We start from the raw sequence: 12,978 nt of genomic DNA, 5'->3' as shown, positions 1-12,978 counted from the left end.
GATAAAAGGAGCATCAGACACAAGGTTTTCACAATCACATGGCCACACTGTAAAAGCTATATAGTTATACAGTCATCTTCAAGAATCAAGGTTTCTGGAACATTGGCAAGTGGGTAGATGTAGTGCACCCAAATATGTTTTGTGTTGCTTCCAAAATCTGAAGAGACCCATTCAAGCATTGAACCTCTTTCTTAGAGGAAGTTCGTCTAAAGCTTAGCATCCTGGCTATTTGCTTCAGAGGGAATATCCTGATGTGTCTCAGACCATGCAATCCTCAGAATTGTAATGAAGAGGCAGGCTGTTATGTTTTCATTAGATTTACCTTCCATCCTTTGGCACCTGCTATTTTCTACTTTTTGGGTGCTCTCAGTACCGGCCACATATATAGGGGAACAGTGTGACAGCTGTGGAATCGATGACCTCTATTCCACCCTTTTTTTACTTGAGAAATTTGAAAGCTAAAAGCAACATTTACCAGACTTCCTTGCAGCCAAAGTACTGGGTGTGAATAAGGACGCACCCACCCACATGAGACTTGGGAAAGCAGCAGTGAGGCAGAAGTAATTTGCTGCAGATGTGGCTGCTGGTAAGCAAGCTCTTCTTGAAATACCTAAAGTGGTTTCTGTTTCCTGCACTGAACCCTGACTGATTCAGATGGTGGCACGGCCAAGATTCTTGGACTGAATTAGAGCACAGAGCAAAAGAATTGGATTTTCTTTGAGGTAACAAAAGCTAATTGTTTTTTATATCTTCTGTCATCATGGAGAAAAGTGCATCTCCCAGACCAGGTTTCAGGGGTTGTTCTGATATGCTCCCCAAAAGAAAACACATCTGGAACAACAGGGCAATTGATGTCATCATTTGATTAAGTTTACAATATTCCTCCATCTTTCTTCAAGACCCACCTGTCTTTTTCACCGTCCAAACGAAAACATGGATATGGATGTAACTGAAATCACTACCTCTGCATCGTTTGTCTTTGATAGTGGTGTTAATATTTGCAATACCCTTAGGATTTTTAACTTTTAATTACAGTTTGGTGGAAATGAGGATCTTTCATATCTTCTACTTTGTTTTTCCTATAAAAAAGCTTTTAAATTTTTTGAGGGGGGAGTATATGGTCTGGGAATCGAACCTGGGCCTCCTGAATGGAAGGTGAGCATTCTACCACTGAACCACTAGTGCACCTGAAAAAAAGCTTTTAAACTGTGATCCTGGAGCAATGTAGGATTCTTCCAGTATTCGAAGTTATTTATTACAACTATACAATTAAGGACAAAACTACCAGATGGATTTGGGGTCCCATTAGATCTACCTTTGTTCTAGTTTGCTGGCTGCCAGAACGCAATATACCAGAAACGGAATGGCTTTTAAAAAGAGGAGTTTAATAAGTTGCTAGTTTGCAGTTCTAAGGCCGAGAAAATGTCCCAATTAAAACAAGTCTATAGAAATGTCCAATCTAAGGCATCCAGGGAAAGATACTTTGGTTCAAGAAGACTGATGAAGTTTAGGGTTTCTCTCTCAAGTGAGAAGGCACATGGTGAACACAGTCAGGACTTCTCTTTCATCTGGAAAGGCACCTGGCGAACACAGCATCATCTGCTGGCTTCTTCTCCTGGCTTCCTGTTTCATAAAGCTCCCTGGGAGGCATTTTCCTTCTTCATCTCCAAAGGTCGCTGGCTGGTGGACTCTGCTTCTTATGGCTATGTCACTCTGCTCTCTCTGAATCTCTTACTTTCCAAAATGTTTCCTTTTTTATAGGACTTCGGAAACTAATCAAGACCCACCCAAATGGGTGGAGACACATCTCTCCCTAATCCAGCTTAACAACCACTCCTGATTAAATCACATCTCCAGGGAGATGATCTAATTACAGTTTCAAACATGCAATACTGAATATACTGAATATGGAGTAGAAGAAACGGCTGCCTTTACAAAATGGGATTAGGATTAAAATACGGCTTTTCTAGGGTACATACTTCATTTCAAACCAGCACAACCTTTAAATGGACTTTGATCAGAACTTCAATTATCAATTATCACCTATCTCTCTATGCCTCCTATCGTCTCTCTTTTTTTTTTCTTGAAAGCATATTTATTTTAGAATATTCTCTTATATATGTCTGTGACAGGATGTTGTCACCCAAAGTGATGTTTTCACATCTGCTGCAAATGGGGTGTGTATTTTTTTTTATTAATTAAAGAAAAAAAAAGAAATTAACCCAACATTTAGAAATCATTCCATTCTACATATGCAGTCAGTAATTCTTAACATCATCACATAGATGCATGATCATCATTTCTTAGTACATTTGCATCGATTTAGAAGAAGAACTAGCAAAACAACAGAAAAAGATATAGAATGTTAATATACAGAAAAAAAAATAATAGTACAAAAAAAAAAGACAAACAGACAGACAAAAAAAAAAAACCTATAGCTCAGATGCAGCTTCATTCAGTGTTTTAACATGATTACTTTACAATTAGGTATTATTGTGCTGTCCATTTTTGAGTTTTTGTATCTAGTCCTGTTGCACAGTCTGTATCCCTTCAGCTCCAATTACCCATTATCTTATCCTGTTTCTAACTCCTGCTGGTCTCTGTTACCAATGACATATTCCAAGTTTATTCTCTAATGTTGGTTCACATCAGTGGGACCATAAAGTATTTGTCCTTTAGTTTTTGGCTGGACTCACTCAGCATAATGTTCTCTAGGTCCATCCATGTTATTACATGCTTCATAAGTTTATTCTGTCTTAAAGCTGCATAATATTCCATCGTATGTATATACCACAGTTTGTTTAGCCACTCGTCTGTTGATGGACATTTTGGCTGTTTCCATCTCTTTGCAATTGTAAATAACGCTGCTATAAACATTGGTGTGCAAATGTCCGTTTGTGTCTTTGCCCTTAAGTCCTTTGAGTAGATACCTAGCAATGGTATTGCTGGGTCGTATGGCAATTCTATATTCAGTTTTTTGAGGAACTGCCAAACTGCCTTCCACAGTGGTTGCACCATTTGACATTCCCACCAACAGTGGATAAGTGTGCCTCTTTCTCCACCTCCTCTCCAGCACTTGTCATTTTCTGTTTTGTTGATAATGGCCATTCTGGTGGGTGTGAGATGATATCTCATTGTGGTTTTGATTTGCATTTCTCTAATGGCCAGGGACATTGATCATCTCTTCATGTGCCTCTTGGCCATTTGTATTTCCTCTTCTGAGAGGTGTCTGTTCAAGTCTTTTTCCCATTTTGTAATTGGGTTGGCTGTCTTTTTGTTGTCGAGTTGGACAATCTCTTTATAAATTCTGGATACTAGACCTTTATCTGATATGTCATTTCCAAATATTGTCTCCCATTGTGTAGGCTGTCTTTCTACTTTCTTGATGAAGTTCTTTGATGCACAAAAGTGTTTAATTTTGAGGAGCTCCCATTTATTTATTTCCTTCTTCAGTGCTCTTGCTTTAGGTTTAAGGTCCATAAAACCGCCTCCAATTGTAAGTTTCATAAGATATCTCCCTACATTTTCCTCTAACTGTTTTATGGTCTTAGACCCAATGTTTAGATCTTTGATCCATTTTGAGTTAACTTTTGTATAGGGTGTGAGATACGGGTCCTCTTTCATTCTTTTGCATATGGATATCCAGTTCTCTAGGCACCATTTATTGAAGAGACTGTTCTGTCCCAGGTGAGTTGGCTTGACTGCCTTATCAAAGATCAAATGTCCATAGATGAGAGGGTCTATATCTGAGCACTCTATTCGATTCCATTGGTCGATATATCTATCTTTATGCCAATACCATGCTGTTTTGACCACTGTGGCTTCATAATATGCCTTAAAGTCAGGCAGCGCGAGACCTCCAGCTTCGTTTTTTTTCCTCAAGATGTTTTTAGCAATTCGCGGCACCCTGCCCTTCCAGATAAATTTGCTTATTGGTTTTTCTATTTCTGAAAAATAAGTTGTTGGGATTTTGATTGGTATTGCATTGAATCTGTAAATCAATTTAGGTAGGATTGACATCTTAACTATATTTAATCTTCCAATCCATGAACACGGTATGCCCTTCCATCTATTTAGGTCTTCTGTGATTTCTTTTAGCAGTTTTTTGTAGTTTTCTTTATATAGGTTTTTTGTCTCTTTAGTTAAATTTATTCCTAGGTATTTTATTCTTTTAGTTGCGATTGTAAATGGGATTCATTTCTTGATTTCCCCCTCAGCTTGTTCATTACTAGTGTATAGAAATGCTACAGATTTTTGAATGTTGATCTTGTAACCTGCTACTTTGCTGTACTCATTTATTAGCTCTAGTAGTTTTGTTGTGGATTTTTCCGGGTTTTTGACGTATAGTATCATATCGTCTGCAAACAGTGATAGTTTTACTTCTTCCTTTCCAATTTTGATGCCTTGTATTTCTTTTTCTTGTCTAATTGCTCTGGCTAGAACCTCCAACACAATGTTGAATAATAGTGGTGATAGTGGACATCCTTGTCTTGTTCCTGATCTTAGGGGGAAAGTTTTCAGTTTTTCCCCATTGAGGATGATATTAGCTGTGGGTTTTTCATATATTCCCTCTATCATTTTAAGGAAGTTCCCTTGTATTCCTATCTTTTGAAGTGTTTTCAACAGGAAAGGATGTTGAATCTTGTCGAATGCCTTCTCTGCATCAATTGAGATGATCATGTGATTTTTCTGCTTTGATTTGTTGATATGGTGTATTACATTAATTGATTTTCTTATGTTGAGCCATCCTTGCATACCTGGGATGAATTCTACTTGGTCATGATGTATAATTCTTTTAATGTGTTGTTGGATACGATTTGCTAGAATTTTATTGAGGATTTTTGCATCTATATTCATTAGAGAGATTGGTCTGTAGTTTTCTTTTTTTGTAATATCTTTGCCTGGTTTTGGTATGAGGGTGATGTTGGCTTCATAGAATGAATTAGGTAGTTTTCCCTCCACTTCGATTTTTTTGAAGAGTTTGAGGAGAGTTGGTACTAATTCTTTCTGGAATGTTTGATAGAATTCACATGTGAAGCCATCTGGTCCTGGACTTTTCTTTTTAGGAAGCTTTTGAATGACTAATTCAATTTCTTTACTTGTGATTGGTTTGTTGAGGTCATCTATTTCTGCTTGAGTCAAAGTTGGTTGTTCATGTCTTTCCAGGAACCCGTCCATTTCATCTAAATTGTTGTATTTATTAGCGTAAAGTTGTTCATAGTATCCTGTTATTACCCCCTTTATTTCTGTGAGGTCAGTAGTTATGTCTCCTCTTCCATTTCTGATCTTATGTATTTGCATCCTCTCTCTTCTTCTTTTTGTCAATCTTGCTAAGGGCACATCAATCTTATTGATTTTCTCATAGAACCAACTTCTGGTCTTATTGATTTTCTCTATTGTTTTCAATTTCATTTATTTCTGCTCTAATCTTTGTTATTTCTTTCCTTTTGCTTGCTTTGGGATTAGTTTGCTGTTCTTTCTCCAGTTCTTCCAAGTGAACAGTTAATTCCTGCATTTTTGCCTTTTCTTCTTTTCTGATATAGGCATTTAGGGCAATAAGTTTCCCTCTTAGCACTGCCTTTGCTGCGTCCCATAAGTTTTGATATGTTGTGTTTTCATTTTCATTCGCCTCTAGGTATTTACTAATTTCTCTTGCAATTTCTTCTTTGACCCACTTGTTGTTTAAGAGTGTGTTGTTGAGCCTCCACGTATTTGTGAATTTTCTGGCACTCCACCTATTATTGATTTCCAACTTCATTCCTTTATGATCCGAGAAAGTGTTGTGTATGATTTCAATCTTTTTAAATTTGTTAAGACTTGCTTTGTGACCGAACATATGGTCTGTCTTTGAGAATGATCCATGAGCACTTGAGAAAAAGGTGTATCCTGCTGTTGTGGGATGTAATGTCCTATAAATGTCTGTTAAGTCTAGCTCATTTATAGTAATATTCAGATTCTCTATTTCTTTATTGATCCTCTGTCTAGATGTTCTGTCCATTGATGAGAGTGGTGAATTGAAGTCTCCAACTATTATGGTGTATGTGTCTATTTCCCTTTTCAGTGTTTGCAGTGTATTCCTCACGTATTTTGGGGCATTCTGGTTCGGTGCATAAATATTTATGATTGTTATGTCTTCTTGTTTAATTTTTCCTTTTATTAGTATATAGTGTCCTTCTTTGTCTCTTTTAACTGTTTTACATTTGAAGTCTAATTTGTTGGATATTAGTATAGCCACTCCTGCTCTTTTCTGGTTGTTATTTGCATGAAATATCTTTTCCCAACCTTTCACTTTCAACCTATGTTTATCTTTGGGTCTAAGATGTGTTTCCTGTAGACAGCATATAGAAGGATCCTGTTTTTTAATCCATTCTGCCAGTCTATGTCTTTTGATTGGGGAATTCAGTCCATTAACATTTAGTGTTATTACTGTTTGGATAATATTTTCCTCTACCATTTTGCCTTTTGTGTTATATATATCATATCTGACTTTCCTTCTTTCTACGCTCTTCTCCATACCTCTCTCTTCTGTCTTTTCGTATCTGACTCTAGTGCTCCCTTTAGTATTTCTTGCAGGGCTGGTCTCTTGGTCACAAATTCTCTCAGTGACTTTTTGTCTGAGAATGTTTTAATTTCGCCCTCATTTTTGAAGGACAATTTTGCTGGATATAGGAGTCTTGGTTGGCAGTTTTTCTCTTTTAGTAATTTAAATATATCATCCCACTGTCTTCTAGCTTCCATGGTTTCTGCTGAGAAATCTACACATAGTCTTATTGGGTTTCCCTTGTATGTGATGGATTGTTTTTCTCTTGCTGCTTTCAAGATCCTCTCTTTCTCTTTGACCTCTGACATTCTAACTAGTAAGTGTCTTGGGGAACGCCTATTTGGGTCTAATCTCTTTGGGGTGCGCTGCACTTCTTGGATCTGTAATTTTAGGTCTTTCATAAGAGTTGGGAAATTTTCAGTGATAATTTCTTCCATTAGTTTTTCTCCTCCTTTTCCCTTCTCTTCTCCTTCTGGGACACCCACAACACGTATATTTGTGCGGTTCATATTGCCCTTGAGTTCCCTGATACCCTGTTCGAATTTTTCCATTCTTTTCCCTATAGTTTCTGTTTCTTTTTGGACTTCAGATGTTCCATCCTCCAAATCACTAATTCTATCTTCTGTCTCTTTAAATCTATCATTGTAGGTATCCATTGTTTTTTCCATCTTTTCTACTTTATCCTTCACTTCTATAAGTTCTGTGATTTGTTTTTTCAGTTTTTCTATTTCTTCTTTTTGTTCAGCCCATGTCTTCTTCATGTCCTCCCTCAATTTATCGATTTCGTTTTTGAAGAGGTTTTCCATTTCTGTTCGTATATTCAGCATTAGTTGTCTCAGCTCCTGTATCTCATTTGAGCTATTGGTTTGCTCCTTTGACTGGGCCATATTTTCAATTTTCTGAGCGTGATCCGTTATCTTCTGCTAGTGTCTAGGCATTTAGTCAGATTTCCCTGGGTGTTGGACCCCACAGGTTGAAAGATTTTTCTGTGAAATCTCTGGGTTCTGTTTTTCTTATCCTGCCCAGTAGGTGGCGCTCGTGGCACACGTTTGTCTGCGGGTCCCACCAGTAAAAGGTGCTGTGGGTCCTTTAACTTTGGAAAACTCTCGCCGTGGGGGAGGTTCGCCAGCCGAAGCGGCTTGGAAAAGTGCCAGCCAGCCCGGGGATCCGAACGCGGGGAGGGTCGCCGGCCGCTGCAGCCCGGGAGATCGCCCGTCCGAATTTCCTATTTGGCCCAGGGCGCCAAGTGTGGCGGGAGGGCGCCAGCCGCCGCGGCCCGGGAGTGTGCACGGTTCCCAGCCAGACCGGGGAGTTACGTGTTTGGAAGTGACCCCCCCCCGGTCACCGTTCTCCATGGCCTGGGGATTTCCGATCCAATTCTCTCAGTTGGTCCGGGGGGCTGCGCGTGGTGTGGGCGCCAGCCGCCGCGGCTTGAGGGGACCACCTGCCCAATTCTGCCAGCTGGCCCGGGAAGGAGGAGGGGAGGGACTCCGGCCGCTTGCCACCCCGCCCGGGGAAGCCCGCGCCCCTCAGCGATCTCACCGGAGCAGGTTCTCCCAGCCAGTCAGCCGTTCCAGGATGGGGTACGCTGTATTTTGATCTCTGTCGTGGCTCCGGGAGCTGTTCTGTATCGTTTCTACTCCCCTAGTAGCTGTTCTGGAGGAGGAACTAAGATCCGCACGTCTTACTAAACCGCCATCTTCTCCGGAAGTCCCTCCTATCATCTCTTGGTACTTATCTATCCCTTTGAGTTCCCCTGTACTGCCAGGGCTAGAAGCCTGCAAACTGTATTTCCCATATTTCATTGATTGTTGGGTTCTAGTTACATTATGACATTGAGAGACACTTGATTATCTTTGAAGCTGGAAAGAAGGAAGAAGGCCTTCTGCTTTGGGGGAAGCTTTAGCTCTGGCCGCAGTGGGTCCTCTAGCATTGTCAATAGTGAGTGTGGGGTTGCAGGCTTCAGCCCGAAGATGGTAGCATTTTCCTGGGCTCTGGATAATGCCACCTTTTTACTCTGAGCTCCTTCAGCATTTCCAATGTCTTTGTAACCAAGTCCCTGCATTAAATCTCTCTCTGCTTGAAATATGTAGACTGTTTTCTTCTTTCCTGACTGGACACTGACTCATACACTCCACCCCCTGACTGGTGTAGCAGAGAGGCATTCTGGACCTCCAGGAATTTGTCGGCCCATGTCTGATAGTCCCCAAAAGGTTTGGATATTTCCCCGAGCACAGGTCCTTTGGAGAAGTGTAGGAGAGTCAGCAGTAAGGACTTCTCGTGTTATTGTTTGATCTTTCATTGAGGGTCCTGAACCATCCGGTTTTTTTTTTATTAATTAAAAAAAATTAACAACAAACAAAACATTAAGATATCATTCCATTCTACATATACAATCAGTAATTCTTAATATCATCATATAGGTGCATATTCATCATTTCTTAGAACATTTGCATCTATTTAGAAAAAGAAACAAAAAGACAACAGAAAAAGAAATAAAACGATAACAAAGAAAAAAGATTATACATACCATACCCCTTACCCCTTGCTTTCATTTACCACTAGCATTTCAAACTAAATTTATTTTAACATTTGTTCCCCCTATTATTTATTTTTATTCCATATGTTCTACTCTTCGGTTGATATAGTAGCTAAAAGGAGCATCAGACACAAGGTTTTCACATTCACAGAGTCTCATTGTGAAAGCTATATCATTGTTCAATCATCATCAAGAAACATGGCTACTGGAACACAGCTCTACATTTTCGGGCAATTCCCTCCAGCCTCTCCACTACATCTTGAACAACAAGGTGATATCTACTTAATGCATAAGAATAACCTCCAGGATAACCTCTCGACTCTGGAATCTCTCAGCCATTGATACTTAGTCTCGTTTCACTCTTCCCCCTTTGGTTGAGAAGGTTCTCTCAATCTCTTGATGTTAATTCTCAGCTCATTCTAGGGTTTTTCTCAGTCCCTTGATGCTGAGTCTAAGCTCATTCCAGGATCTCTCCCATGTTGCCAAGAAGGTCCACATCTCTAGGAGTCATGTCCCATGCAGAGAGGGGGAGGGTGGTGAGACTGCTCGTCATATTGGCTGGAGAGAGAGGCCACATCTGAGCAACAAAAGAGGCTCTCTTGGGGGTGACTCTTAGGCCTAAATTTTAAGTAGACTTGACCTATCCTTTGTGGGGTTAAGTTTCATGTGAACAAACCCCAAGACTGGGGGCTCAGCCTATAGCTTTGGTTGTCCACACTGCTTGTGAGAATATCAAGAATTCAACTTGGGGAAGTTGAATTTCTCCCCATTCTCACCATTCCCCTAAGGGGGCTTGCAGATACTTTTCCACTCACTGATCAAATCACCCTGGAATTCATTGGGGCACCACTCTAGACAAACCAACAAAATCTCATGTCCTACCTGATATTCCAAGTACTTATGACGTTCAATCAAACTATCTACATAAGTTATATTAGGAAATGCTCTAGTCAAAATATAAATTTTGTAACAAATAAACAGTTTTTGCTTTAGTCTCACACATAAGGTGACATTTTAAAATATTAATTGCCATCTATTTTCAGCACCCTGCAATAATGACATTCCTTTGTTCTTCCTCATGCAAAAAAATTTTTTAAATTTGTACATTGTACATTTCACTATTATTATACACTCTAGGCATTCCTAGATTATACCATCTCGATCTTTAACATCTATCTTTCTTTTTGATTTCATTTATGTCCCCAGCTCTCCTCCCTCTGTCATTCTCACATACAGTTTCATTCAGTGTTTTAACATAATTATATTACAGTTAGGTAGCATTGTGCTGTCCATTTCTGAGTTTTTGTATCCAGTCCTGTTGCACAGTCTGTATCCCTTCAGCTCCAATTACCCAATATCTTACCCTATTTCTATCTCCTGATGATCTCTGTTACCAACGACATATTCCAAGTTTATTCACTAATGTCAGCTGAACCATCCTTTTAGTCAAGGGTTTGTGGACCTATGAATTGATTCAGGTATGGGAATTTAATGAGCGATCCAAGCTGTCTATTGTGGTTGGTCAAGAGAGACCTCTTTTCACTGGGAATGAAGGTATTTTTTTTCCTCAGCTATTGTTATAAAAAGTAATTGGGACCTTATTAGGCTGTCTGTGATCAGTTACTTGTTTCCAAAGACCTCTCTGTCAGACCATTCTGTAGCATACCAGCCCTGCTGCTTATTGGTAACCCTTCTCACTTTGCATTTGGTGGATAACTGCCACCAGCTGGCTTCTGCTGCCATCCCAGAATCTACTCATTTTATCAGAGTCCATTTCAATTATAGACCCATCCACCAAAATTCCTGCCTGAGAAAGAATGGTGAGTAAGGTGCTTTTTAATAATTCTGGCACTTGTCCAGCTTTGGTAAAGGAGGTGCATTTTAGACCTTTTCAAGAAATAAAATCATTGGTTTGGTTAGAAAGATGCATATATAGATTCAATCCAGCATTCCTGTCTCCTGAGATATTTGAATTTCTTCCTCTAGTTTATGACAAGAGATTTCCACTGTCATGCAAATTAATGATGGGCCTGCATTGTATCCATGTTTGCATAAACCAACACTTCGAATTGCCAAAACAGCTGCCAGCTGTCAGAGGTAGCACACTGAATGAACAATTGCCAGTAGATATGTTCAAAACAATAAATTCATTTTGATGGAAAATTATATTCAGGTTTTCCTTAGTTAAGTACTCTTCAAATCTACCTCCATAAATCATCCTTGATTTTTCATTTAATGAAATAGCAAATCCTTGTAGTTCTTTGTTTGGGCAGACCTCCTTTTCCTTACTTTTTATCTACTTTGCATCCCTCAGAATATGTTAAGGTGTAGACTATGGGTTTGACCAAGGGCAAGAAGGGACATCAGTTTTTATTCAGCAATGAATGTTTCATGTTCTCAATTAAGGAAGGATAATTTTCTTTAGACGAGGGAGGAAGGGACACTTCTTTGGGGAAGGGATTCCCAGTAGAAAATCTTCCCAGTCTCTTTTACTGGTACCTTCACTTCTGTTAACTTCTAGTTGTGGCAGTTTTCCAGGGAACAGTAGATAAACATCTAAACTCTCACTAGGAATTTAATTCAGTTTCATAACTTGGATTATATTCATTTAAAACCTCTCTCTTTTTTATTGAAGTGAAATTCACATAACGTACAATTGACCATTTTATTTTTATTTTTTATTGTGAAAAATGAATATTTTCAAAAAAATAATAACTTCCAAAGCTCACTGCAATGATTAGTTATAGAATAGATTTTAAAGTTTGGTATGAGTTACCATTCCACAATTTTAGGTTTTTCCTTCTAGCTGCTCCAAGACATTGGAGACTAAAAGAAATGTCAGTATAATGAGTCAGCAGTCATGCTCATTTGTTAAATCCTAGCTTCTCTGTTACAACTCCACCTTCTCCTTTGATCTTTCTCCCAATCTTTAGGAGCATTTGGCCATTCTAACTTTTCATGTTGGAAGGGGCTGTCGATAATATGGGATAGGGGATGGAGCTAGTTGATGCTCTGGAGAGGCTGGGTCTCAGGACTTCTCTAGCCTAGGAATCCAACTGGAGATTGTAAGTTTCTGGAAACTAATCACAGTGCATGGAACCTTTGTAGAATCTCAGATAAAAGCCTAGGTTATCTTTAGGGTTGGCATGAATGGTTTTGGTTAGTTTGGCTCGCCATAGTAAATAAAAACATCTAGCTGAAGCTTGCGATAAGAGTAGCCTCTAGAATAGTCTCTTCACTCTATTTGAACTCTCTCAGCCACTGATACCTCATTTCGTTTCAAATTTTCCCTCCTATTGGTCAGGAAGGCATTGTCGATCCCAAGATGCCAGGGCCGGGCTCATCCCTAGGAATCATCTCCCACATTGCCAGGGAAACTTTCATGCCTGGATGTCATTCCCACATTGCGAGAAGTGTGAATAATTTCACTTGCAGAGTTGGGCTTAGAGAGAGAGAGAGGCCACATCTGAGCAACAAGAGAGATCTTCCAGAAGTAACTCTTAGGGATAACTCTAGGTAGACTTAGTTTCTCCGCTGTGGAAATAAGCTTCACAAGAACAAGCCTCAAGATCAAGGACTTGGCCAAATGACTTGGGAGTCCCTAATGTTTGACGTAGTATCAAGGGTTTCCCTGGTGGTAAAGTTTAATAGTTTCTTATTTTTTTCTCCCATCCCTCAAGGGACTTTGCTGATACTTTTAAATTATCTGCTTAACATACTATGGGAGGTATCTGGTTATTACATTAATCTATACAGGTACAAGTCCTCATTCTCATTCTGAGCTCCATGTGTTTGGGCTGTTTAAATTATCTATCCAGACAGGTTGAATTAGACCATGTGCTACAGAAAATTTAGGTTTTGGATAAAATAAACCTCTCTTCCTTTGGTCTCATACAGT

The sequence above is a fragment of the Tamandua tetradactyla genome, chromosome 2 (genome assembly GCF_023851605.1).
Source record: "Tamandua tetradactyla isolate mTamTet1 chromosome 2, mTamTet1.pri, whole genome shotgun sequence".
Lineage (NCBI taxonomy): Eukaryota > Metazoa > Chordata > Mammalia > Pilosa > Myrmecophagidae > Tamandua > Tamandua tetradactyla.
The sequence above is the reverse complement of the archived record's forward strand: the minus strand, read 5'-3'. Positions refer to the sequence as shown.